Source organism: Erithacus rubecula, assembly GCF_903797595.1.
Source record: "Erithacus rubecula genome assembly, contig: SUPER_Z_unloc_5, whole genome shotgun sequence".
In the NCBI taxonomy this organism is placed as follows: domain Eukaryota; kingdom Metazoa; phylum Chordata; class Aves; order Passeriformes; family Muscicapidae; genus Erithacus; species Erithacus rubecula.
The window spans coordinates 44,529-70,419 of NW_027635819.1; the positions used below are offsets into that span (position 1 = coordinate 44,529).

The following is a 25,891-nucleotide window of genomic DNA, read 5'->3' on the forward strand; positions in this document are numbered from 1 at the left end:
GGAACTTATATGGGTGCCCCCAATCTTCCCAGGCTTGCTTCTCAGTTATTGCTAACCATAATGTTGAAACTAGATTTCGAACAATAAAATATTTTACAGAATTGTTTTAAACAATCTTTTCTTATGGCTGAAACACATAAAATCTCAGCATTTGCCAAATTATTATTAAACAAGGTAGCATTTCCTGCCATGTTGATGTGAATTCTTTAAAAATAATTTACAGATAAGCAAACTGAAACAAAAACTCACAGCAGGACCCACTGTCTTCTACTGGGAGCCCAGCAGTGTGCCTTGGGCTCTAGCTGTGGTTCATCAGTGCTAAGTGGAGGGGGGTGATCAACTCCCAAGAGGCTCCTGACTGTCTGTGCTCTGTAAGGGAGCACTGCTTGGTCATGGTCAGCATGGTGTCCACCAGCTCCTTCTCTGCAAAGCTTCATTCCAGTCACTCCGCCGCCTCGTACCAGATGTCATGTGCTTCCAGCCCCTTTCTTAGGTAATTTTGGACTTTGCCTGCTCTGCCTTTGGTGCCTCCAGAGGCTGAGGCCTGTGAAGGTACAAGTCCTTGTGGGAGACACAGTCCATATCTTTATTCTCACTTCTGGTGGTGTCCAGATTGCTCAGTTCCTCTGTGGCATCAGTAGTCCACCAGCACACACATGCTGGAACTTCCCTGCTGTCCTTGCCTCCATGGAGGCTGGGACCCATACTGGTATTCCTTGTGAGCTTGAAGAAATGTTAAAGATATATTTAAGACCCTGAACAGGAAATTTCAGGTGATCTCACATCCTCTTACACTTGTCTTTTGATGGCATGTTGATCTTTTTGGTTTTTTCATAAACAATCATTGCGAATGCCTCTTCATAAAGTTTGGCAGATCTTTTGATTTCAGGACTTTCTTCGTTTGTCAGTATGTGAATTTTTTTAGATGCAGTGATTCTTAATTTTCTGATTTAAACTGGTATTTCACAGATGTCACCTACTAAATTTTAATCTTTTTCTGTGCAACTAGGAGCACTGTTAGTCACAATGTTGGCTACTGTGCAGTTCAAGACGGTTTCTGAATTTAGACTCCGTTCTCAGGAGAGTAAGTAACAGGCAGCTGGATGAGAGGAAATGTCACTCATTCCACCACAGTACAGAAGTCCTGTGCCTAGGAGCTGAGGGGAGATCTTCTATGGCTTGAAAATAAGCTTCCCCCATTCATGTAGAATTAAACATCAGGCAATAGTAAACAAACTGAATATACATTAAAGCATCTTCTCATGTGGCATCTGACTGAAATTAGGTTCTACTCTCTCTAAATCAATTTGCTAGGGTAGCCTGCAACTATGAGGAAAAATTAAAGTTCTTTAATGTTATTTGATGAGAAATTCATGCTTTAATTCCAGAAACTGGAATAGCTGACTTCTCGGTGGAGGTCAACAATACATAAGGCCAAATAATAAATCATATCAAGGATGATAATTGCTATCAGCTCCCATTTATAAGAATACTCGCTCACTAATATTTTTAAATTAGAAAGGTCTTTCCAGTAAAGAGATTCATAGGACATTTTATTTTCTTGCCTGAGTAGTTAATTGAGTAATTTTACAATGGCATATAAAGATTGTTGATTCTAATGTAAGCTAAGAAATCTCGGCTTCTGTAGCTCAGTTGTAGTGGTTAATATACCCAAAATTCCAATGACCCATTTTTGCAGTCCTCCTAAGTCTGATAGTCCTTTATGCATATATCCACATTTCTGAATGCACAGCCAGCTTCTGAGAAGATTTTGCACTCCCCAGAGACTCTTTAGCCTATTTTCCAGTCAGTATTATTTTGGAAACCTGAGTTCAAGTACATTCCTTTAAAAATATTGAACAAAAAAATTAAGAAATCTTGCCTTATACAACGACATAAGAAAAGCAATGCTTCAGGCAAAGCAGGACAATAGGAAAAGACCAGCTCTTTCTTGGGAGGTTTGAGCCATGCAGGCATCACATTTGTTATCTTACAGTCAACATGATGTGAATAGAAGTCAGATGCTCATTAATTCAGTCAGTCCATCTAAGCAAAGCTTGTGCTGTTTGAACTCATCTGTTCCATTTGTTTGAATGCTTCAGTACTCTTCATATTATTGAAAATGTCGCGTTTTTCCAACAACAGACCGTGATGGCCAACATATCAGCCTCCAAGTGTGTTCACTGCTGGCTTTCTTTCTGTCAAGCTATTGTGGTGTTTGCTTTCAGTCATCATTAGAGTATCAGTAATACTCATTGTGTGTTTCCCAAATGTGAAGGAGAAAGTACATGTTCAAGAAGCATCAAAATGCAGTATTTTAAAATTTCTCAAAAATGAGAGTCAGGGGCACTTCATAATTAAAATCTGAATGATTGCCTTTAATTTGAATAATCTGTAGAGATAATTCGTGTTCATTGGGGCCAAGGCACCCCGTTCTTCCTTTCATGGAGATATTTCCCAGGAGACAGTGTTACTCAATTATGGCATTTAAAATAGAGATTTTATTTTTTTTTTTTTTCTTAAAATGTGGTGTTCAGAGCATTTAGTAATTCAGAACAAGTTAGGCAAGGAAAGACATAGTACATAATTGCATAAAGAATCTTTAGACTTACCAGATGAGAGTCCAGGGTAAAAGGAAATAGCAATCAAGATCACTTTCTTCTTTTTCTCCTCGCTAAAGGTATGTAAATAAAGTTTCAGGAGTAACACAATTCTTCCCCTCTGCTGCATAAATTGGAAATGGAAGAAGTACAGAAATTGTGTTTATGTAACTTGTTCAGTGAAAAGGGTAGCTTGAAGCTCACCAGCTGTAAGATGAAGTCTAGGGAATTATTGCCAGCTCAGCAAGCATGTAGCAGAGATGTGAGACAGAAAATTAAATGTACTTGATGCTTACACTGACTTTATCTCTTGACATCATCAACTTATGACTCATCAAGTTTGTTTATTGGTTTTTCTGTTATTGTTTTATTATTTCTATTTCCTCCTTTCCATTAAAGAAAGAAAAGAAATAGAATTAGTATGTTTTGTGCTAGGAAGTCATGTATTCTGAAGATAGCCAATTGAAAATGCGTGAAAAATAAAAACATATGTTAATTTCTGTGTGTTAACCTGGAAAAATTGTGTTCCCTTAAGATGTGACTGAATTTACATGGGTAAATGTTGCAATAAATAAAGCAAATATACTATAAGTAGTGTTCTTCTTAGATGTGCATGCCTTTTCTTTCTTTTAAACAACTCATTTTCCTCAGTGTGCTGGTATTGCAGGTGAACTGAACTAACAATGAGCTGATTTTATCAGTTTTAACATCTGAAATGTCTACTCAAACATGTTATTCCATTTGTGCCGATGGACATCTGTCTCTAGGCTGCTTGTATGCAAGAGAGGTGGTTGACAGGGGCTGCTGGACACACCACTTAAATCAGTACATTGTCTTACCTCTTGACAGTGCAATTATCTGCACCTGTGTTCACTCTAATCTTTTCATTAGTCCTTCCTGTTTCACATTTTTAACGTTTATTCACACAAGAGAACGCAATGACTCTCCTTTAGAACAAGCTTGGACTTACATGTCCTTAATTGCCCCAAATGCCACAGATTTTTTTCAGTAAGTCATGGTTCTGCCTTTTTGGGTGAAGAAGTCAGGGGATGGTGCTTGGCTGAAAACTTAACATTAACCTTTAAATCCTAGGACGTTGTGTATTTCCCCGTCTCTGCTTCCCTACACAAAGAAAAAAAGAGGAACTTACTGGATGAGAACATATAATCCATTGAAAGTATTCAAGTTATGTTCAACTTTCTTAAGGGATTTTCTGAAATGAAGAAGTGTACAAAATATAAAAGAATAGCTGATTTCAGATAAGACAAGAATTTTAGTGATGCTGAGTGTTGTAATTACATCTTGATACTTTCATTTAATTCTTATGTTCTGCATTATGAAAGCAAGTGACTAATCTTTTCCTTGGTAGTGGTGAATAGGAAAAAGATTAGTCACTCATACTAAGGTGTTGGTGAATAGCAGTTTGTGATTTGATTAAAACTTCTTTCATCTGTCACTCTTCCAAGCTGTAGAAACCTAGTCTAGCTAGGATATTTTATTTTTCTTTTCTGTACAAAAGCCATTTCATTGCACTTTCAGTTGCCCTTCTAGCTACCTTTTCTAGTTTCCACTGTGTCACCTTTGGGACGAGAGACCACAATTGAGGACACTAGTCAAAATACAACATATTTTGGATATATTCGCTGGTCTCCTGCCATCAGTGACTAAATTCTTGTTTACTTTAAATTTAAACTTTATATCTTGTTACTTGCTTAGTTTCTGGATTTCATTACCCTGCTCTGGGACATTTCTTAACTGAATTTGTAACATCTTCTCATCAGTGACAGAGGAGGAACAGGAAAGGAAAAGAGAAAAAGCATTGCATTTCAGCTTGGTGCAGTCATACTGAATTATTCAAGGAATTTCTAACTCTTTCTAATGTGTAAGGTTAGAGTTTATTTGGAAAACAACAATTGTGATTATAAGCCTATTAATCTCAAAACAAAAAGTGGTTGGGGGTATTCCTCTGATTCTGATTTTTAAATCTTACTGAAAATACAAGCAGCATGGTGCTCTTTATCACAAAACAATTGTTGAAGTTTTAATTGTCTTTTTCCTATATCTGTTCCACAAAGATTCCAGGCATTGTTAAAAATTTTCAGGGGGTAACATGAGAAAGAAAAGGATTTATGAGGAATGATGCCCCCGTTCAGCAAGTTTCTGCCAGGAGGATCTTCCACATCACACTAAGCAGTTTTGTGTGGAGGTCAGTCTAGTGTAAACCTTAGTCATTTCCTAACAAATTGGTGTTGCAGACTGTCATTTTAGCTGGAAAGTGGCAATAAGGAAAGGTAGGAGCTGGTGGTGGACGGTGGTCAGGACAAACTCAGGTGCTCTCTATATTCTGGTCTTGAAGTTTGCAGTTTATTACATCGGGTGTGGGTGAAAGGGGCTGAGCTGGGAGCTGCCAGACACAGCTCAAAGCAGACCCAGAGGAGTAAGATAACAAGGGGGGTAAAAGCAAGGGTGAGGGGTGCAGGGACAAGAGCAAGGGAGTGAGAGATTGTCTGAGGGTGTAAGAGCAAGAGAGAGTGTGGTCCCCTTTTACAGTCTTAAATCTTCTTCTACGTTGAATATTCTGCTCTTGCACGAACAAATCTAGTACAAGATGCAAATTCTCTAACATTTACATATCCTATAGGAATTGCTACATTACTATGTTTTACTACTTGCTTATCTCTAAACCTTATCTGGGACCCTTCCTGTCATGCCAGGAGGAGTCTCTCCTGGCTTTTGGTATGTTTGCAGCAACTGGCATTATCTTAACAAAAGGAGAAGACCTTCAGGCATCCATATTGTTGTTCTCCAGCCACTCAGTCGAACACTGCTTTCATTTCAATTTCACCTACATTTTCTCTATTCTTACCATCTTTTGCTAGGCAATCATTTCTATAGGGCATTCCTATCTCTTCCTCCCCTACAAAGGAACACCAAGAGTGAGTAAAAGATTAGTATGATTGTTTTTCTTATGTTGTTTATAAATCTATCACTGATTTTGAGCAGCAAATGAATTTTCTCCTGGGTTTGTAGAATGGGTGTTTAAAGGAAAATTTATGTAGGGATATTCTTAATATTTCTAGTGGTGAACTCACTTAATTTTCTTTTCATTAAAAAGTAAATAGGTCATCTATAATCACAAGTATTAATGAATTAATAAATGCCTCTTTGTGAATTCAGCATACAGATCTAAGCATGGAATTTCAGTAATTTATGCTGTTATTATAAAAGCAGTCATATAGTAGTCAACATGGAGCTCTAGCCTCAACTATGGAAATCAGGCTTATTAAGTCCTTTGTGATTATCCTGCATGAAATTTTACTGCATAAGATCTTGGCGATGCTTTGTCGAGCTATTTTTTAAATGTCCCAAACTGCTGTGCTGTTATGAGCATTTCCCATGACTGACATCACTGCATAGACTTCTATTATTTTCTATGTGATAAGATGCATAGAGAGAAAGGGAAAAAAAAAGCTTTTTAATTTTGTTAGTTCTTCTCTAGAGCAGCAGACTGACATTGCAGTTTTTCAGTTTCCTGGGCTGGGAAGTCCACATTACTCATTGATTCCCAGGACCTGATTTTTTTCACCTTGCTCCCTCCCTTGCTGTAAAAAATTGAAAGGCACAATGATTGGTTTTGGTTTTTTTTAATTTATTTTATGTTGTCTAATTAAGTTTAGGATGGTGTCTGCCTCAGTGTGTGAATGGGGAAGCCTTTGCTGGGGGTACAGGTAGTTCACGAAAAAACCTGGAAGTTCCCCCTGGAGCAGCTGCTGCTCCAGCCACTTCACTGTTCCCCTCACTGCCTTGTTCTCACCAAATCTGTAGGTTCTTTCCTTGGCCTTATGGTCCTGACTTATTAGGTGCCTGGGTCCCTACAATGAAATCTGGGAATCAGACCTTGGTGTTTTATGCATGGACTTTCTTAGATCTATTTGCTTTAATAGTTTAAAAACCTCTCAAAAACTTTTACATTCTAAAAACGATTTAGGTGATCTCAAATGATCCAATATGCTACCACGTTCAGACATTATGTACCATACTCTGAAAAGAATGTGCATCTTTAAGAAAGGAGGTTTGTCTTATTTTTCATTAGTGACTAAACAAATTTCTCAGTGACTATATGTTCACTATCACTACCACCAGCTAAATTTTTCCTTGTGGTTCATTCTTTGTTAGTTGTCATAGTCAGGCGTTTTGTGGTTTTGTAGACTATTATTTTGCATGTAATTGCAAGGAATTAGCTGAGTCTTTTCTGTGTTTATGCATGAGTCTGTGTCAATGTTCATAATATACCATATATAATATGCATATGAATTGAAAAATAGTCCTGTTTTATGACAAGATGCATTTGTTGTTCACAGGATAAATACAGTAGAGATTAATGTTTTTGAGATAAAGCAGTATATTCAATAAGGGTGAAATACTTAAATGACATATTCCCACTTCTGTTGAATTTAACAGCAGTTAAAATTCTTTGCTTTTCATGATATCCCTGGACATACACAGCTAGTCAACACGTCCTGAAATATGGGGTCTTTATTATGAAATGGGCTTTGAGCCTTGTGTCAGCACCCTAGTTCTCCAGTGAATTGCCTGGATAATTATTTTCATTTTCAGTCACCTCACAAATGCCATTTGACCTATGAAATATATTAGAAAGTGAACTTGTGTTTAGTTACATTTTCTCAAAGGACATAGTAATGACTGTTTTGGGTACTCTTAGGTCTTTTTACATAAATCTTCTCTGGTATGGAAGAAGTGTTGTAGGGAAATAAAACCAGATCATGTTTCCTACTATAGACCTAGGCCAGCATTTCTAAGAGTAGAAGCACGAAATTGTGTTAGTAATTTTTCTCTCATGCTCTAAGAATAGCTAGTCAAACACTTACTTTGACAAATGTAATATTTTTACTGGTGTGTGAACTTGCATAATTCTATGGCTTCTGCTTGGGCAGTTACTCATCTCTTGAAGGTGAATAAAAATAGTCCAAGTAATGTGTTACACAAAACCTTTCACATAACCCAGCCAATCTTCTAGAGTCCTCTCTTGCAGCTACAGAAGATCGCACTAAAATTTATTGACAAGATTGCTTTTTGTAACATAGTATCACTCCTAACATTCCACAGTCTCATTAAATTGACGTAAAATTAAAAAACCGCACACACAACATCAGGAAGAGCTACAAGTAGTTGCACACAAGACCTTTTTGGGGTGTGGGAAGGTGAGGACTTGGTTCTGAAGTTCTTTTAATCAGTAAAATACCCTGGGACCTTATCAGCAGTACTATTTGGTATAATTGCAGACTGAGAGTAATCAGAAACAGTGTTGAATTAAAACTAAATAAACCAGGATAATGCAAATACATCTACTCTACCCTTCAGGACAGTAAGTAAATGTATGACTGTATGTCTAACACAACAAATTGTGTATATTTGTCAAATGTATATAGCTATCTTTTGATACAATGTCATTTTTAGGGCATTCAAAAATCAGATTAGAAGAACACTTATTTTTCAGCAGTGACTATATCTTTAGATCTTTTCTTATACTGACAGTTCTTTCATTCAGTACAGACAAATTATTTTCTACAGTTTAAGATTCAGAAGTTAATGAAAATCATTTCACAGAATCCTCAGTCAGAACCAATCCTGGTTATGATTTATGGCATTGCAAGGCACAAAGAAGCTTTTTATTGACTGTTCTGTCCTCAAAACTAATAGACAGGGGTACAGGGGAAACTTCAGTAGAATAACAGTTGATAAAGGATGCCAGATGCATCTTCCAAGTATCTCAGGAGAACTAACAGAAAATACAGAATTGTGTCCAGAGCTGGGAATTCGGGGGCTGAGGGGGAAAGTGTACAAGCATTGCTCATCCAGGGTGAGCCCTGGAGACTGGAGATGTTGCTTACTTACAGTAAGATGTTGCTTACTTTTCAGTTCATGTAAATAACTTTTGATGTCTGAAGTAGCTCTAAAGCTACAGTGAAGTCTTCTGCTGTCTTGATTGGCAAAGGCTTTTCTAAGTCTCTCTTCCCTCTGTCACAGACCGCTGGGGGAGGCTTTTCCACGGGCTCAGTTGTGCACAAGAGCAGCAGAGACCACAAGGCAGCACGAGCTTCCTCTCATTGACATGATGCAGGCTGATCCATAGCTTTGCTGCCAAAAGAGTCAGGCTTGCCCTCAAGGTCTACTGAACATGGTTAGGTCAGAATTGTACAGCTGCTGTGGAACAGGAGGCCTGATGATGCAGTGGGGGCTGCAGGGTGGGCAGCACAGGGGGAGTGCTCGTGCACATGTGAAGGTGATTGTGCTGCCTGGCAGCTGTAAATAGTGCTGGTGCAGGAGTGGTGAAGAGGGTAAGGTAAGCCAGCCCTTCACAGTATGTTTCATAGCCACTTTACAGTCAGATGATGAATTTTTTTTTTTCCATTTCTAACAGTAATGGATTCCTAACATCCTCAGGAGAGATTTTAAGTTAAATTAAAAGATTAGCATATCTTTTAGAAGTTTTGCTCTTCAAAGTCTTCCTTCTATCATCTTTTTAGTATTGTACTTGCAAAAGTGAGAAAGAGGAAGTATGGATATATATGGATAACTGGCTGATTTGTAAAGTAGTGTTAATTTCATATGGCTGTAATCACTGTAGGGTAGTTTTCTCCTTTCAGTCTCCCTATTTCAGTGTTCCTGGGTATCAGACATCCAAGACAACCAGGTATGTTGCACTTCACCATGCAAAGATGCATTCTTGCTTGTTCTTTTACTGTCTGTTGGAACAGCAAGATATCTATCATTCAGTGATACACTAAGTCATTAAGACTTGTGTAGCTTTTAACTTTGAAGCATGGAACGTTATTTAGACAGCATGTTTATTTCTTCTTGGAGTTGGGTGCTATTAATGATTGCTAAGGTTTCAGGAATCTGAATGGTTCTTACATTTTGGTAGCTGCTTGGGTGTTGCACATGCACGGTACTGTTGTGTGAAAAGCTTCAGTGACTGGTTGAGTGTTGTCAGTGCAGTTACTGCAGTACTTTGCAGTGATGCAATCTGGAACATTGATGTCATGGCAACAACTGCAATTCGCAAATCCCCATGTTCAAATTTTTAGAATGTGAACATAGTAGCTTGTGCTGGTGACCAGAACAGGAGCTCAATGGAAAAAAGCATTCATTTTCTTCTAGTAATGCATTTTAATAACATAATTTTTATTCAGTAAAGCCTGCTTAAAAATTTGGCCGATGTAAATGTCAGTTATGCTTTAAACTAACATGGTTTTGCTCTTGCTTTGGCTAAAATGTTAAATATTTTTTACCAAGCCCCAAGGAAAGTTGTTTAGCAGAAGATAACAGTGAAAGATTTGAAAAGCAAATAGGTGTCTGAAATTTCAGATATTAAAATTGTGAAAACTGTGTTTAATTCTCATTATATGTTTAATCAGAAAAAGGTGGAGGATTAAAAATAATGTGATAGAAGTGGGCAGTGTAATGAATAGCTGCAATATATGCATATAATATATTTCAAAACATTTGAAAAGGCAATGTGAGTCAACAGACAGTAGAATTTAATTTGATTTTCATTGAATGTTGCTTCTTTGATCAAAACTTTTCATAACTCATGGATCAAAGACAGCTATGTCTTCATTTTCTGTGATGAAAGGAAATGATTTCTTTCCTGAAGTTGGAGATCACAAGAATTAATTTTCACCTCTTTTTTTTTTTTTTTTTTTTTTTTTTTTTTTTTTTTTTTTTTTTTTTTTGTAGAATGCACAAAATGAGAATGTCTGGTTTTAGTAAAGAATTTGGATGAGCAAGTCTGAATTTTTTTCTCTCTTAAAGTTTTCATTTAACTGAGAGAAGAAACTAGATATATATGAAGGACTTGAACTACTCAGAATGTTGGAAAGAAATAAAACCAAAAATCCTTGTCCTTTTTCTCTTAATTCTTGCTTAGTAAAGATCTTGTGCTCTTGAAAGCCAGAGTACTTTGTTTCAGACACCAGCCAGGCTTACAAAGATATTACTGCTTGCTGCTTTTTGTAAGCAAACACATTAATCAGGAAGTGAGATGTACTTCAGTGTGTAGAAAAGTTTAGGGTTTTTTCAGTTAAACTCTAATGTATAGTTTTCAGTAAAATCTTCTGGTTTATTACAGATACAATAAATAATTACAGACTCTTAAATATGTGTTCTTTAGAAGATTAGTTTCCACAGCCTAGGTTATTTATTTGTGTGTTCATGAATTCTCTTATTTAAACTCTGCCCTTAGAGAAAAAGATTAAATATAACTCTATGGCTTTTAATGGCAATGTAAAGAACTGTATTAATGAATTTGTTCCTAATAAGTATTCTCTCTTTACTACAGTTCAGTGAAGAAAAAATACATTCTTATGCTCTGCAGCTCTCTTTCACTCCATCAGTAAAAACTTTCAGCATGAATGAACATATTCTGTGTCTCTACAGCATCTTGGCTCATGGATTCCCCTTTTTATTGCTTCCTTTATGTAATCATGATGCATTCTTTATTCTCTTTCTCTTTTTTGAGATAACACTGTCATCCTCCCATTATACTTACTGGTAGTAAGGAATGTAGTTTCACCTGCAGAATTAGAATCTGATGTCAGTGAATAGAAATAGGTTGATTTAGTTAAGGAGGGAACTAAAACTTTGTTTCATTGTAATTTGGGTGTACATTCTTAAGTAAATCACACTACAGTTGTAATGCTTTAAAGATTTAATCTTTTAGATGTCAGGACTCTGTTCTGCCTGTTAACTCAGTCTGGACATAAGGGTGTTTTGTCCTTGCTAAGCTTCTGAAAGTCCTGAATATTTTCTGCCTCAGTAGGAGTCAAATCTTTACTATATACCACAATAACTTTTATGATTTCATAATTATTACATGAAAAAACCCAAACAGACAAAAAAAAAAACCCAACAAAGCCCGCAACCAACCAACTATCCAACCCAAAAAAAGCCCCAAAACAACACCCAAAAAAACCCACAGAAAACCCCACCTCCCCACCAAAAAAACCCGCAAAAACCAAACATAAATTCTCTCTCTTCTACTCTCTTCTTGTTTATTGCTACCATATTGCTACCCTGACTACCTATGTGTGATACATTACATTATTCTTGTTCTGGGATTTATATTTTTGTGTGTTAGAGGTGCTGGAGATTTTGAATTGTTTATGTACTTGTGTATATGGCAGCCCACACAATGCAATCTCATGAATAAGCTGAGCAATTTTAATGCTTAATTTGCTTCGTTACCTTTCTTCTGTGACTGTTTGTATATATGGATTCAACATAAGGACTTTTTAAAAAATATTTTGTGTAATTTCTGCTTTGAAATGAATGCATGTTTGTGTAGCATATAATTGTTTTTGCTAGTCAGTGAGGCACCATAGTGGTGTTTATTTTTGTTGATTGGAAAAAATACTCAATATAAGTTCTGATATTCCTCTGTGGGAAAAAGTAGTATTTTCTGTAGTGCATTAAACACAGCTGTTCCTGTGTGTACTAAAACTCTTATGCAGGGATATGCAGGGAAATGTTTAATCTTTCAATTAATATGTATATTTATTTTGGATTTCTTAAAAAAAAAGGGAATCCTCATTTTTTCTTGAAGTTTGGACTCTCAGACAAGTTGTTTCTATCACTTCTCAGGCAGATATGTAATATTTCAATGTGGGCAAGATCTAAAACCCAAGCAGTCCTGGGTGTGCTGATCAGTTTGTGTGAGCATATCAGTGGTCAGAAATGGTTTGATGTGTTCAGAATTGCCATGGAGACTTTTATATAACCTAATACGTCATATACTTACACTTGGCTCTGGAAAACATGTAATTTCCACAATAGCTTTAGATGTTATCTAAAAAATAACTCCCCGATATATTGTTAGATGCAGGGAATTGCAAGTGTTTTGTTTTGTTGTTGGTTGTTTTCTTTTTCTAAATAAAGGTTCCAATGCATATGTTGCAAGGAAATGTCAATTAAAGGGGTATTTGAACTTCAGAACATCTACACTTTGTACTTCACTGTAAGTGTTTTGTTTATCCTGCTGTTGAGTGATCCTATTAGCCAACAAAATTAGCCAAAAACATTCCACTTTGCAGTATCCTAGCAGAATAATAGTAAAAAGTATCACACATTTTGCAGGAAGGGTTGCAAATTAGAGGTGTTAGCCCTTGTTCCAGAGCATACAATGTAAATGGATGAGAAATAAACAGTAAAGAGAAAAATGGTTCCACATAAAGATGGAGCTCCTTTCTGGAGTTCACACAGCAGTTACATGAGTAGCATAAGTGGAAATTAGAAACCACTGGGCAAGCTCCTGTTTGCTGTGATCTCCTTTAGGATAACCTGTGTAGTATATGAATATGCAGCAACTACATTCAAAGTGATTTTATTTTTCTGTTAAAAAAAGAAAGTAGTATTTCTACTGCTGCAATACCTCTGAATGGATAGGAGTATGTTGAAGGACTTAGTGGCATTGGTTTTGCAGTATCATCATGTTGTTTTTACACTTCTTTATCTGGACAAGAGGGAAAGATTTGATCTTAAAAATACTTTAGGAGATATCCAGAGCAACAAAACTACCTGCTGTAAGCATAGAGAGAGGAATCATCAGTGGACCCATTTTTTGGTAATGGTTTATCAGTGCAAGAAGGTCACTGTTGTAACTGTTAGGCTAAAAATGTAATTCTGCCCTTGGATTTTACTAACCTAGAGGAAAGAAAAAACAAAATATAGTAGTCACCACGTTACCAGGAGACGTTAAAAATATTTGAGAGCAGGTGTAAAATAAAATAATATGAATTAATGTTATATATAAGCATATAACAGCACTTGCAAAAAATACATATAAAAGAGATGGATTAAGAAAATCTATGCACTTAACAATGTCTGTGGTGTTTTGTAAAGCTGCTTTTGTTTTAACTGAATTGTTAAAATTGTTGAAATAATACAAACAACTGTGATCCTTGTTTATACATTAAGGTTGAGGTTTTTTTTGTCTCCTGATATTTTCCTTAGTTCTTTTGGTTAAGAAGGTAGTTTGGTATGTTTCACAACCCACAGATATTAAATAGCAATATTTATTAAGTAATGGTACAACTAATGTTGTACTAATAAAGTATTAGATGGCAGTAATTTAAATGTATGAAATTATATCTCTAGAATGTAAATCTTATTTATAGAATCAGAGAATGGTTTGGGTTGGAAGAGCCCTTAAAGATCATCTAATTCCAACTCTCTTGCCATGATAAGGGCAACAACATGAGGTTGCTTGAAGCCACATCCAACCTGTCCTTGAACATGACCAGAGATGGGACATCCACTTCTCAGGAGGGCAACCCTGTTCCACTACCTTCACAGTGAAGAATTTCTTCCTGACATCTAATCTAAACCTGCTCTCTTTCAGTCTGTACTTACTGCTCCCTGTCCTGTCACTGCAGCTCCTGATGAAGAATCCCTCTCCAGCTTCCCCACAGCCCCTTCAGACCCTGCAGGGTTGCCAAGAGCTCTCCACACAACCTTCCCTTCTCCAGGCTGAACAGCCCCAGCTGTCTCAGCCTGGCTTTGTCCTCTGGACTTGCTCCAACAATTCCATGCCCTTCTCATGCTGGGGGCCCCAGAGATGGACACAGCCCTGCAGTGGGGTCTCACCAGAGCAGAGCAGAGCAGAGGGACAGAATCCCCTCCCTCACCCTGCTAGCCACGCTGCTTTTGGGGCAGCCCAGGACAAGGCTGGCTTTGTGGGCTGTGAGCACACACTGATGGCTCATGTGGAGTTTTCCATCAGCCATCCTCAAGTCTTGCCCCACAGGGCTGCTCTCAATCCCTTCTCTGCCCAGCCTGTGTGAGTGTGTCTGGGATTGCCATGACCCGGGTGTAGGACTTGGTGCTTTTGTTGAACAAAACATTGTTGAACGTCTTTAAGTTCACCCAGTCCCACTTTCCACACCTGTCCCTCTGGGATCCTTCCCACTGGCATGTCGCTGCCCCACACAGCTTGGAGTCATCAGGGAGCCTGCTGAGGGTGCTCTTGATGCCACTGTCCCTGTCACCAACAAAGGTGTTGAACAGTGTCAGTCCCAGTATCAGTCCCAGCACCAGCCCTGAGGACACCCCTGGCCACAGGTCTCCATGAGGACAAGGAGCCCTTTACCACAACTCTGTCCATGCCATCCAGGCAGTTGTTTATCCACCAAATGGTCCATCCATTAAACCCATCCAATTTAGAGACAAGGATACAATGTGAAACAGTGTCCGAAGTTTTGCATAAGTACAGACAGACAATGTCAATTGCTCTGCCCTTATCCACCAGTGCTGTAGCTCCATCACAGAAGGCAAGATTGCCTGTCTGCAAAGCCATGCTGGCTCCTTCCAACCACCTCTTTGTTTTTTGTGTGTCTAGCACGGTTTCCAGGAGAATCTGCTTCATAAGCTTGCCTGGTTAACTGCTCTGTATATCCCCAGGTCTCCTACTTTCCCTTTTTTAAAAAAGGGGATTATGGTTCCCTTTTTCAAGTCATCAGGAATTTCACCTGACTTCCATGATTTCTCAAGTATGATGGAGAGGGGCTGCCACTGTGGAAATTCATGGTGAATCGTCTACCACTTTCCTCAGAACTCAAAAATTGAATTTAATGTTAAATTTTCCTCATCCCTCAATTAGAATCTTCAATATGTTACATCTAGCCCAGAAGAAATGTCTTAATTCTTACCAGAAAGATGCAATCTACCTAGCTGTATGTAAAAGGTTCTCTCTTTTAAAGGTGCCTAAAGTCTCAGAATTTACAGCACTTAGGTAAATGTAGTTCTTTTTGACTGAACCTAGTCAAAATATTTCTTAGGCCTTTTAAAAATTAAGTGCAACTCCAGTATTTTTAATAACGTTCATTTGAAACTTTAAAATAATTTGCAATACTTACCTTTCTTTAGGCATTTCCAGGATTGCTTTTTTTTTTTTTTTTTTTTTTTTTCCCTGAAACCAGATGATATCTTTCACACATTTGCAGCACTTTCTTGTGTTAAAAAGATGCTTTTTACCTTGGTATTCAGGTCCATTTTTTGTGTCTGAACCCCAAGTGTCTACATTTGCAGCTTACATTTACTTGCTAAAATTTTAAATATTGGCTCTAGAATAATAGGTCTTAGTATTAAAATATGAGTTATGGCTTTAAAGCTTACCTGTATAATTTTCTTTTCACTAATAGTCCAGAAAATGAAACAACAATTTGTTCAATGCTATCTGATAGCATTTTAAATAGTGATATGTGTGATGAGATTCATGGTATCTTTCAATGCATACACCAGAGGTCTCTTGTGCTTAACATCTCTTCTCACCAACCATGTTCATTTGAATGGTGGAACTACATTTTTCTTTGAATCAAAGCCAGCCAAGATGACCTCCATAGGATAGCAGCAGAAGGGGGCACTTGATCTGTCTTTCTAGTGCTTCTCTGTGCATCCTGCCAGCTGCACTGGGAAAATTCCACTTTTTACATCTTTACATCTAAGGACCACTTCAAAATACTAGGTACAAAACATTTCATTCCTGCTGCCACAAGTACTACAGTTATAAGGAAGGGCTTATAAGGACAAGATGTGAGGACTCTTCAAAGTGGATTAGTAATGTGAATGACAATCAAAGAAATGCTTTAGTACTTAAGGCATTGTGTAATTGACCTGAGCAGAACTTCTTATATATTGGGGGGGATAAGGGGAGGAGGGAAGAAAGAGAGAAAGAAAAGAAAGAAAGGAGGGAGAGAGAGGGGGAGAGGGAAGCGGAGAAGAAAGAAAAAGTATTCATGTCTTGTAAACCCCAGAAGACTTTGTGAAAGGGAGATGAAGCAAATATAGACAGCTATTTTTTTTCTCTTGTCTTGAGGTTTGGATCAGATTTTCCTTATATTGTCAAAATCACTACAGAAATAATTACTGAAACATATAAACTTAAAATAAATATTGAATATAATTTTTAATAAGATGCTAACTCAACTGAAAATGCTTTGTAGGAAAGCCAAAAAGCAAAACCAAGCTTCAAAGGCTAAGAAGTGAATAATTTTGACTTTATCTTTGGTTAGAAAATTGTGGTAGCTGTACTGAATCTTGGCTGCAGTTTGTTGTTTGCATGACTGAGACTGACAGTTTCTGCCCCATCTTGCTCACCACTGTGTTTTGCAAATCGGTTTGGAAATGGTTTTCTACTCTGTGCACAATGGATTCTACTGCTGTTGACTTACCTAGACCTCTTCAGAATTTCACCTCCAGCCTTCCATCAATACCTCTGTAAGTCATGCCTCTCTTTTACATTAAAAATGGCAAAACTAACTATATCCAAGGGAAACCTCTGCCAGAGATGCAGAAGATTCTGAACTGAATACACAGGAGATGAACTGAACCACCAGCAGTAAAAACAGTGTTGTGGTACTGAGTACAGCACCATGTACCCTGTGTGATGCCCAAATTCTCTTTTAATGGTTCAGTAATCCTGGGAGTGTAAGTATGTTACAGGCATAACAGGCCCAGAAGCTTTGCAGGTTATGCAAAAGTCAAGAAAACTTTCTGTTTTCTTGTGTTATTAGCTGGCTGATCTACAACCAGAAACAGAATTGGAGCAGCAGCTATTTGTGCCAAAAACATGAGCTAATGGTCTTATAAGGACAAAAATGCCTTTGCAGAAAAAAGACATCTGCAGTATTGTATTTTGGCACACTGAAATTTTTATCTCCTTCAAAAGTGCTGAAAATACCTGAGCTAGAGCTTTCCTGATTTTTTTATATTTGCCCTTTTTTTTTTTTTTAATTGGAGGATGAGGATGTATCTCATTGCAAATATTAGCTATAAACTCTGCTTTTTCACTGCTGCTCCTCATGCATTCCTAATTTATGGTATGTATTAATTTATTTTTGGACTAGAAGGCTGATAGACAGCTTTCTTTGAACTCCAAAATAAGTGACTGATTAAATTCAGCTTCAACTGTAGAATAACTGACCATCTATACAAACATGTAACATAACATTGTTTGCTTTGAATTTTGTTAAACAGCTGTCTTGACAATGACTGTATTATGCTAATGTGAATGTGTAATTATTGTTAAATCATTTCATAATTTTATTTATTAAAAGTTACTTAGCTACAATTTGTTTACACTGTCTGCAAGACATTAGTCAATCACTTGAAGACCTCACTTTTAGATGTCTAATAAACAAAGGTTTAATATATAAAATGAGATAAAAATGAGATATGAGATAAAATGAGATAAAACTCTATTTTTGTATATACTTCTAGTATGCACATTTTGCTGAAAGGAATCTGAAAAAATTATATTCTTAAACATTAAGATAAAATATTCTTTTAATTAAATTACTTAAATATGTTGCGATGCAGTGCAAGCAGAAGTCATTTAACTTGGAGCAACAAATAATTAAAAGTCAACCATGTATTCATTCTAAACCTTTATGGTTGATAGCAATTATTTTCTCTGTTAACAGAGCTTGCTGATTCATTACTTTTATTTATTGGTGGTGTAAGCTCACCATGGGCTGTCTCCTGTGATGTACTCTGCCCAGTACATCCAGATGGAAAAAGTCAGATTGAGTTCCAAGAAGCCTTTGATAGGGTCACTATTGCAAAATATTCTGTGCTCTCTCATTCCTGGAACAATTTCTGTACTGTTTATACTTCCAGGTGTTAGGGGCAGCTCACCAGGAGGGTGAGGTGGAAATCTCACATTTAAGATCTCTCAGCAGAAAAAGTTGCAAACTTTCTGATAATCATCAACATTGCCTATAACTCTAGGCAGATAATTCAACCTGTTGCATAAACAGCACCTCCTTCAAGAACAGGACTTATCAACAGAAAGAGTATTGCAGATGTGTCTGAAAATACTATATTGTATTAGCAGGCTTTCCACTTTTTTGAGCGTGAAAAGCACCGAATGCTGTCGCTTCATCTAAAATTTGCTTTCAACATTGTATTTGTTCAATATTTAAATTAAAACTTAATGGATTGTGCAATTTAGGGACATATTTTGAAGGCAAAAGGACTGGTTAGAAGTGTCTGCTCAGTAAATCCTCTAGTTCTGTTCATTTCAGTTGAAACTGTATTTTAATAAGTGTCCAGCAGGAATTAGTACTTTTAGATTATTGTAAATTTTTTGCACATTTCATTTGGGCTTAAGTGTAACCTAAATGGGGCTGAAATACTAAAATAAAGAGGCCATCTATACTCAAAGTAGTATTTTACTTATAAAATTCTTTCAATCAAAAACTCCAACAGCCTAATATGTGGTCTCAGAAAAGATATTTTGGCTGTTCTTGAAAAATATCTTTTTGGTTTTAGTACCAGAGGATGATAAAAATTTATTTCTGAAATCTCTTTTAAGGGCCAGAGGAAAAGGAAGGATGCCAATTAATACTCTGCATAGTGAGATGGTTTATTTAAAGTTAGAGAAGTATACCTAGTACTTAAGACTAGCATTGACAAGAGAATTGCAGTGGAATTATTTATCAGCTTCTCAGCAAATTCTGTTTGGGTATGCTAAATATTTCAAATTATTTTTCAGAGCTATAATGTTACAAGAGCTTTTCTTTTTATTTAACAATAGCTGTTATTAATGTATTTGAAAAGTTGACCTAGGAGAGTATTTATGAAAATATGTGATTTTTCTAATCCTACAAAAGAACTTCTAGTCTCAACAGTCTCCATGGTTAGCATTAATTAACATACTTCTAGGAACTTTTATGTTCTGTTTACCTTAACAGTTAAGAGCTTGGACAAATATTTAGCATTCATTTAAATTAATATGATTTCTAATTAGGCAAATCACTGTATTTGTAGTCATTGTGAATATTTATATCAAAGGTTGTTATGTAGGGACTAAAATCTCTAAGATTTTGTATTGTTGTATTTACAGCTGGTTTACAACATGTTTATCCAGAAAACACTAGCATAATGAGAATGCACAGATTAAGCATTCCTCTTTTTTTTGTCAACATGCAGCCATTTTCAATTTTGTTGCATGTTTTGAGAAAGAAAAGTAGTAGTAAGCTGCAAGGAATATTCCTGAAACATGAAAACAAGGATTGGATATTAATTCTCCTGAGTTTTCTATGCGGAAGACTTTTTGTTTTTATTTACATGCATATTTAGGCAGAGAATGCCTAAATTTGTCTTTTCAATTTCCTTCTTTGTGCCAATGAATATATATATCTAAAAGAATTGTATGCAGAACTAAGTATCAAATGTGTATCTGACATGCCCCGCTGCATCCTTTTTTCCTTCTTATCTAATAACAAAGATAAAATTTGGGTATTCTTCTTGAATAGTCGCGCAGGCTGCATCTACTGTGTTAGACGTAAATTTGAAGAGTAAGAAAAACAAAGGAGTATAATTGACATCAGTCTAACAGTAGAGGAACAATTGCTAATTTCCCATTAAGTTCCAGGTTTCTTTGTAAGTCGTGAAATTAAATTTTCCTTTTTAACATTATTTTTTATAATGCAATCTTCATTAATTTCTTTAGTATTTAAAAACCCTTTTAAAATCTTAGTTCTGAGGGTTTTTTCAGTATTCAGGACAAGCTATACCAGACCTACTTGCTGCTCTCACAATCTGCTTTTGAACAGATTCCAGGGTAGCAGAGGGTTAACTTGGTTAGCTGGTTAGCACTGCTGCCCATACAGACATTCATTGTGCTTGCTGTTTATTTCAAGCCCATGGCCTGGTTTGCTGCGCTCACACAGTGCTGAGCCTGAGTTGCAGTTTTTGTCTTGCAGCCTGGGTAACAAGCTACATGTGAAATTGCATTACTTGCCAGAGTAATCAAGTACTTAAGACAAGTATCATCATTCTGTGATGATCTAGATGTGACAAAACAGATTTAATCTTCTTTATTTTTAGTGAAATTATTTATTTTCCTATATTGCCAAATATAAGATGATGTGAGTATTTCACATCACTCATTTCCAATATTTCACTGAAGTGTGAAATTCTGTTGCCATTAAAAAGGAATGCTGACTGGTTTCAATTAATATTTTACAACAGTTATTTTTTGTTACGAGTATTGTTTGAACTTTCTTTTCTCAGAAGGATTTTGTTTGTTTGTTTGTTACTTTATTTTTTCAGGGTTTCTGTTTGTCATAATTTTATCAGGATTCTTCTGTGTGTGACAAGAATTGTAATTGTACTATTCATCATGCTGTGGATACATGCTACACATCTGCCTTCATGTCTCTCTCTGCTCTTCCAAACAGCATCACTATGAGACTTCACCCAAAAAACTTCATAGGACAATTAGTATGGCTATGTCAAATTCTTAGAGGGGAACACAGGGAGCAGCTTGTTGTAATTTTTTTTTTTTCCTTATTATTTCTTCATGGAAAAAAAAAGTCTTCTTTTTTAAAAAAAAATTTTTGAATATGGGCTTCCCAGTTTGCTTTATCTGAACTACTAATTTGGAATCTTGATGTTGAGTTTTCATGACCTTGTAAGATACTCAAAGAGCCCAACATAGTTCTTACATTTTCATTTACATGCTTATTTCCAGTTTGACTTGATGTTCAGTCTCCTGGACTAACTTTGCTTAGGATGGGGCTGATCTCTGGGATACACTAACAATGATGGGCTTCACACCAGCCTTGCCCATTGCTGCTGCAGTGAGTGGCTGAGATGCTACTGTAAGAGAAAGCTGAACCAATCCGCCTGGAAGTTTGAATTTACTCAAATTCTGAATTAATCCCCAGTGCTATGTTACAGTAATTTAGCATAAGCAGACATTACTTACTAATACAGCTTCATATATGAGGATGCTGAGGAATACGTTGTAAAAACAAACAAAAAACCAATCCACTACCCAGCTACAAGACTGAGAAGACTTCTGTAGCTGCAGTTTCACAAAACAGCTACAGCTTGAGTATTATGCAAGTTCTTAAGTACTTTGTGTATAAAAGCATCTGTTTTTTCAGTCAAGCAGAAAGAGATATGGGTGGCATATCCGTGTAATGAAGGTGGGTAAGTGGAGGATATTACAGATGCCAAAAGCTGATGCAGGTTTGAGCAGATATAGGCATGTTCACTGTAGATAAGTATGTCAAGATCAATACAAAATCTGGTAGGAAGTTCTTGAGTTAGAAATTATTTGAGAATGGAATAAGGTTCTACACAAATATTTCTGTGTGATGTTTCTAGTGTTCTTGCCTGAGCACTTTCTTTTTGTAATTTTTCACAATATTGTACTAAGTAGACTACTTGTCTCTCCTGCTACAGCTTTTCTTTTGCTTTCTTTTGGCAAGTTTTTAGCTTATGCAATTTTATAAGCTTGTTTCTAGTCTAATTTTGGTTCTGTTTCTTCTTGACCTGGAAGCTGTATTCCCTGGGGATTGGGGGAAGGGGACAGGTAGCACTATAGACAAGTTTGCTGTAGAAAAATGCAAAAGATAGGACCATGGATCGGCTGAAGCTGAAATATAAGCACCCGAAAAAAGGTTCAGCTGTTATGCAAATTAAACTGTAAAAGGTGATATTGGTTCTCTCACTGTTAACAGAGACCTCTGTTTCCTTTGTTTTTAACTCTGGGGTGATTTGGGATTTACAGGCACTTAGAAAGAAATAAGCTTTGTTTACATCCTTAAATGTCACAGAACTAATCACAGAATATTCCAAGTTGGAAGGGACCCACCAAAGTCATCAAAGCCAACTCTTCAGTGCATCCCATACAGGGACCAAACCCACAACCCTGGTGTTATCCGACCTGCTGAGCTAATCTCATGTTCCCCATATAGATTGACACTCATTTTTGTCAACAAAGGTGTAATAACTGTACAGGAAATAATAAGATAAAGTGCTGTGAATGTCAATAGTTTGATAGCTTCTCTAGAAGATTCCACTACTAATTTTAGCAAGTAAACAATTTCTTGTAGGATTGGAGATGCAATCATGAGATGTTAGAGCTACTGACACAGCATATTTCCCAGTATTTTACTTAAAGGCAATAATAGCCTCTTCTTGGTAGAGCTGATGGCTGTTTTATTCTTAATAGCATATTTATTTTTGTGGCTTTTCAGGTAGTTAATTTTTGCACATAAAGTGCATGCAATATGTCAAACTTTGCAAGTTTTTGGCAGTGCTTTAAAGTAAAAAAATCTGTACATTTTACTCAATTTATTTTGTCCACCTCATTTTGTTCATTTCACCACTAATTTCTTTAGTTCAAAATGAGAACTAGTCTCATGACATGAATTTATCCTGGTTGATTTAAAATCAAATTTAGCATCTTACCATAACTGTTCATTTTCTAGTAAACTTCCAGCAGACTTTTAAATCTCATAGCTGCACACTGCTATGATGTAGTGCAACAGAGTAATGTATGAATTATACCTATTCCATCTCAGAAGTAATATCACGTAAGTTCCATTCTGCTTATGCAGCTTTTCTGAGAGCTGCTAGCCTGTACAGAAGCAAATAATTTTTTAAAAAAATCTAGTTTGTAAATCCATGTGAATCTTTGAAAAACATAAAAATCAATGCAAATGGCTGGACATCTTAAGAAATATTGCAGCTTATTACTTCTGTGAACTTAAAAATTTGTGAATCTCTAAGTATATATTAATTTCCTTCCTGAAGAGCAATTTTCTTTTTTTATTTAAGGGCTGCAAAAAAAGCTTAACAATTGTCTGTGGTGGATTGAGGGTAGGCAGTGGATTATGCATTCACTGAACATTGGTACATCCCTTTAAATAAAAGGAAGAACAAACCTGGTGAAGCATTCATTGTAAGGAGACAACAAAACTCTCCATAGATGTATTTTTGGAGGTGTATTAGAAACACTGAAGCACAAAGAAACAGTGAAAAATGTGTTTGTGACTGATTGTAGAGATGCTTTTCAGAGAAGTTTAGGGATACAAGCAAGAAGTACATGTTACTTTCTGTGTCATGTTTTAATCTTACGATCACAAAGTTAGATTCTTGGAATGAGATCCTGGTATCCTGTGAGAAATAGGGAGTTTTGAGTATTGGTCCAATCAAAATAGGCCATTTGCCCATGAAAGGCCTTCATCAGAGGAAGTAAAAACTAGACAAAATTTACAAGTACAGCTCATACAATATAAATATTAGGTCAGCGAAGGCTGCTTTTGATAATCACATGACTTTTTCTTGGACTAGATTCTGAAGTTCCTTTAAACAGGAACTACAGTTTGACCTCAGTGGAAAAACTTCATGCTAGCTCTGTATTTTCAATCAATTTTACATAAAAATTTGGTTACATTGAGGGTTGGGTTAACTCTAAAATATTTTGCATTGAAAATTGTTTGCAACTTCAGTGGGGTTTTTTGGGGCTTTGGTTGTTTTGGGGTTTTTTTTGTTTGTTTTTTGGGTTTTTTTTTTTTTTGTTGTTGTTGTTGTTGTTGTTAATTGGGCTTGAATAGTATTTTTTTCCTTTTTCCTGAACTTAATTTTACTGATTAGTTCCCCATGCTCTTGTAGTTGCAACTCAGAATTCCTGAGCCCAAATGCATGTCATTAAGGTTGTAATCTTGGATTTTGATAGAGAAATCCAGCTCTGGGCACCTAATATTGCTGTCCTCTACCAAACTAGAAAGCAGGTAAGAATAAACTGCTATTCTGGTTCATTCAGGAGCATCACAGTGGATTCTGCAGAGCTTGAAGCCTCAGAATACTGCTGGCAGAGTAGAAGTGGGCATATCTGCAGAACTCAAATCCAGTTAATGGCTAAGGAGCTCCTTGGACTATAAAATTATGTATCCCCAATATTTGTACATATGCATCAAATCCTGTTTTATTCAGAACTGAAAAAATGGACAGATTTCTACACAACTAAAGCAGCTTTTTTTTCTTTTTAAAAAATTAATATGCTTTTTCTTATGTCTATAGAATATGCATTGTGAAATAAGGGCTGGTTTTTTCTTTCTAACTACAACAGTTCCAGTGTGTCAGTCACAGGTTCTTATGCTGTTTTTTCATCTTATTTGAATTTTACTTTCTGGGACAAAAAAGCAAAAAAAAAAAAAAAGAACAGTACACAGACTCAGAGCTCGTGGTAGGAATGAATCTGGACAGATAAACTGTGCTGTTGTGTTCAGAGCCATTTCATGCTGGATTTATGTTTTACAAATGGATAAGTGACAAAAAAAATTTTGATGTGTACTACACATTTGCCCAGAAGGCATGAGATAAACTCCTGTAGTCATTAACTTGAAGGGTAGTTCATAACAGACTTTCCTGTTACTCTTGAGAACATTTTTGCTCTGCAATACATAATTTTTCTATTTCTTTGCTTGCCAAGGAATTTCTTGGGTTTATGTTGCATCAATCCCTTCTATCACTGTTACAGTTTAATAAAAGATGATAGGAAGCAGTAGGATATTTAGATATGTATAGGCAGACCCTAATATTTACACAAATCCATACTTAGATGCAGAGGCATGAATAAATTTAAGACTTGTGGTCCAGTACTGGACTTCATTTTCTTCATTCCTGTTTCCTTCTGAGTTCTCTCTGCCTTATTTTGCTTATGTAATGAAAGGTGATAATAAAAATTCTTTCACCTGTAAACTCTCATTCTTGCAATGAATTTTGGTACAGATGGGATTTATCTACCCGTATTCTGAAATTTTCAAGAGTTTATATGCTGTACCCTGGAGGGGATGTGTGGGATCTAACAGTTTCTAGGGTTCAACTGGACATTTCAAATTCTAGAATAATTATTTAAATCTTTACTATTTCAGGAATTTAATGTCTGTGTTTTAAGAGTTTGGGGATTTTTGGGTGATTTTGTTTTGGTTTGGTTTTGGTTTTGTTTTTTTGTCTGGTTGTTATTTTGTTGTTGTTTTTTTGAGAAAAAAATTTAAATGCAAGATACTGGCTTGGAATACTGAATAAATGAGTTGTATATTTGGCCTTTTAGAGAAAAATAATTGTAAAGTTTGTTCAAAGATGCTTGAAAGCTCTCTGAATGATGGTTATTTGCATGTTTGTTGGTTTAAGGAGAAGGAAAGCACTAAACTGAATTGATGCATATGAATTTTTATTGATTTGTTATTATGCAACTCTGCTTACTGTATGAGCAGTGAAAGCTGGAGTGCTTTTCCCTTTTTTGGTGGTTTTGCTTTTAGTATTTACCTTTTACTGCTGGGCACATAAGTGGGTGACTGCTTTGACTGAATAAAGAGTCACTGCCTTCAGTAGTGAATTTTCACTTTTTTTTGCAATTAATATATGGCTCATTCCATAAAATAGTCTTAGTTTGAAATCAGTAGTACCAAATT

General features: G+C 36.3%; 1 protein-coding gene across 1 annotated transcript in view; it reads left to right on the forward strand.

The window, feature by feature from the left end:
• The first annotated feature begins 4,783 nt into the window (after positions 1–4,783).
• Positions 4,784–25,891, forward strand: part of PRR16 (proline rich 16) — a 66,894-nt gene continuing 45,786 nt past the window's right edge. The window contains exon 1 of the mRNA XM_079331590.1: positions 4,784–4,806. The gene's annotated coding sequence lies outside the window, so the exon portion shown is untranslated. The remainder of the gene's footprint in view (positions 4,807–25,891) is intronic.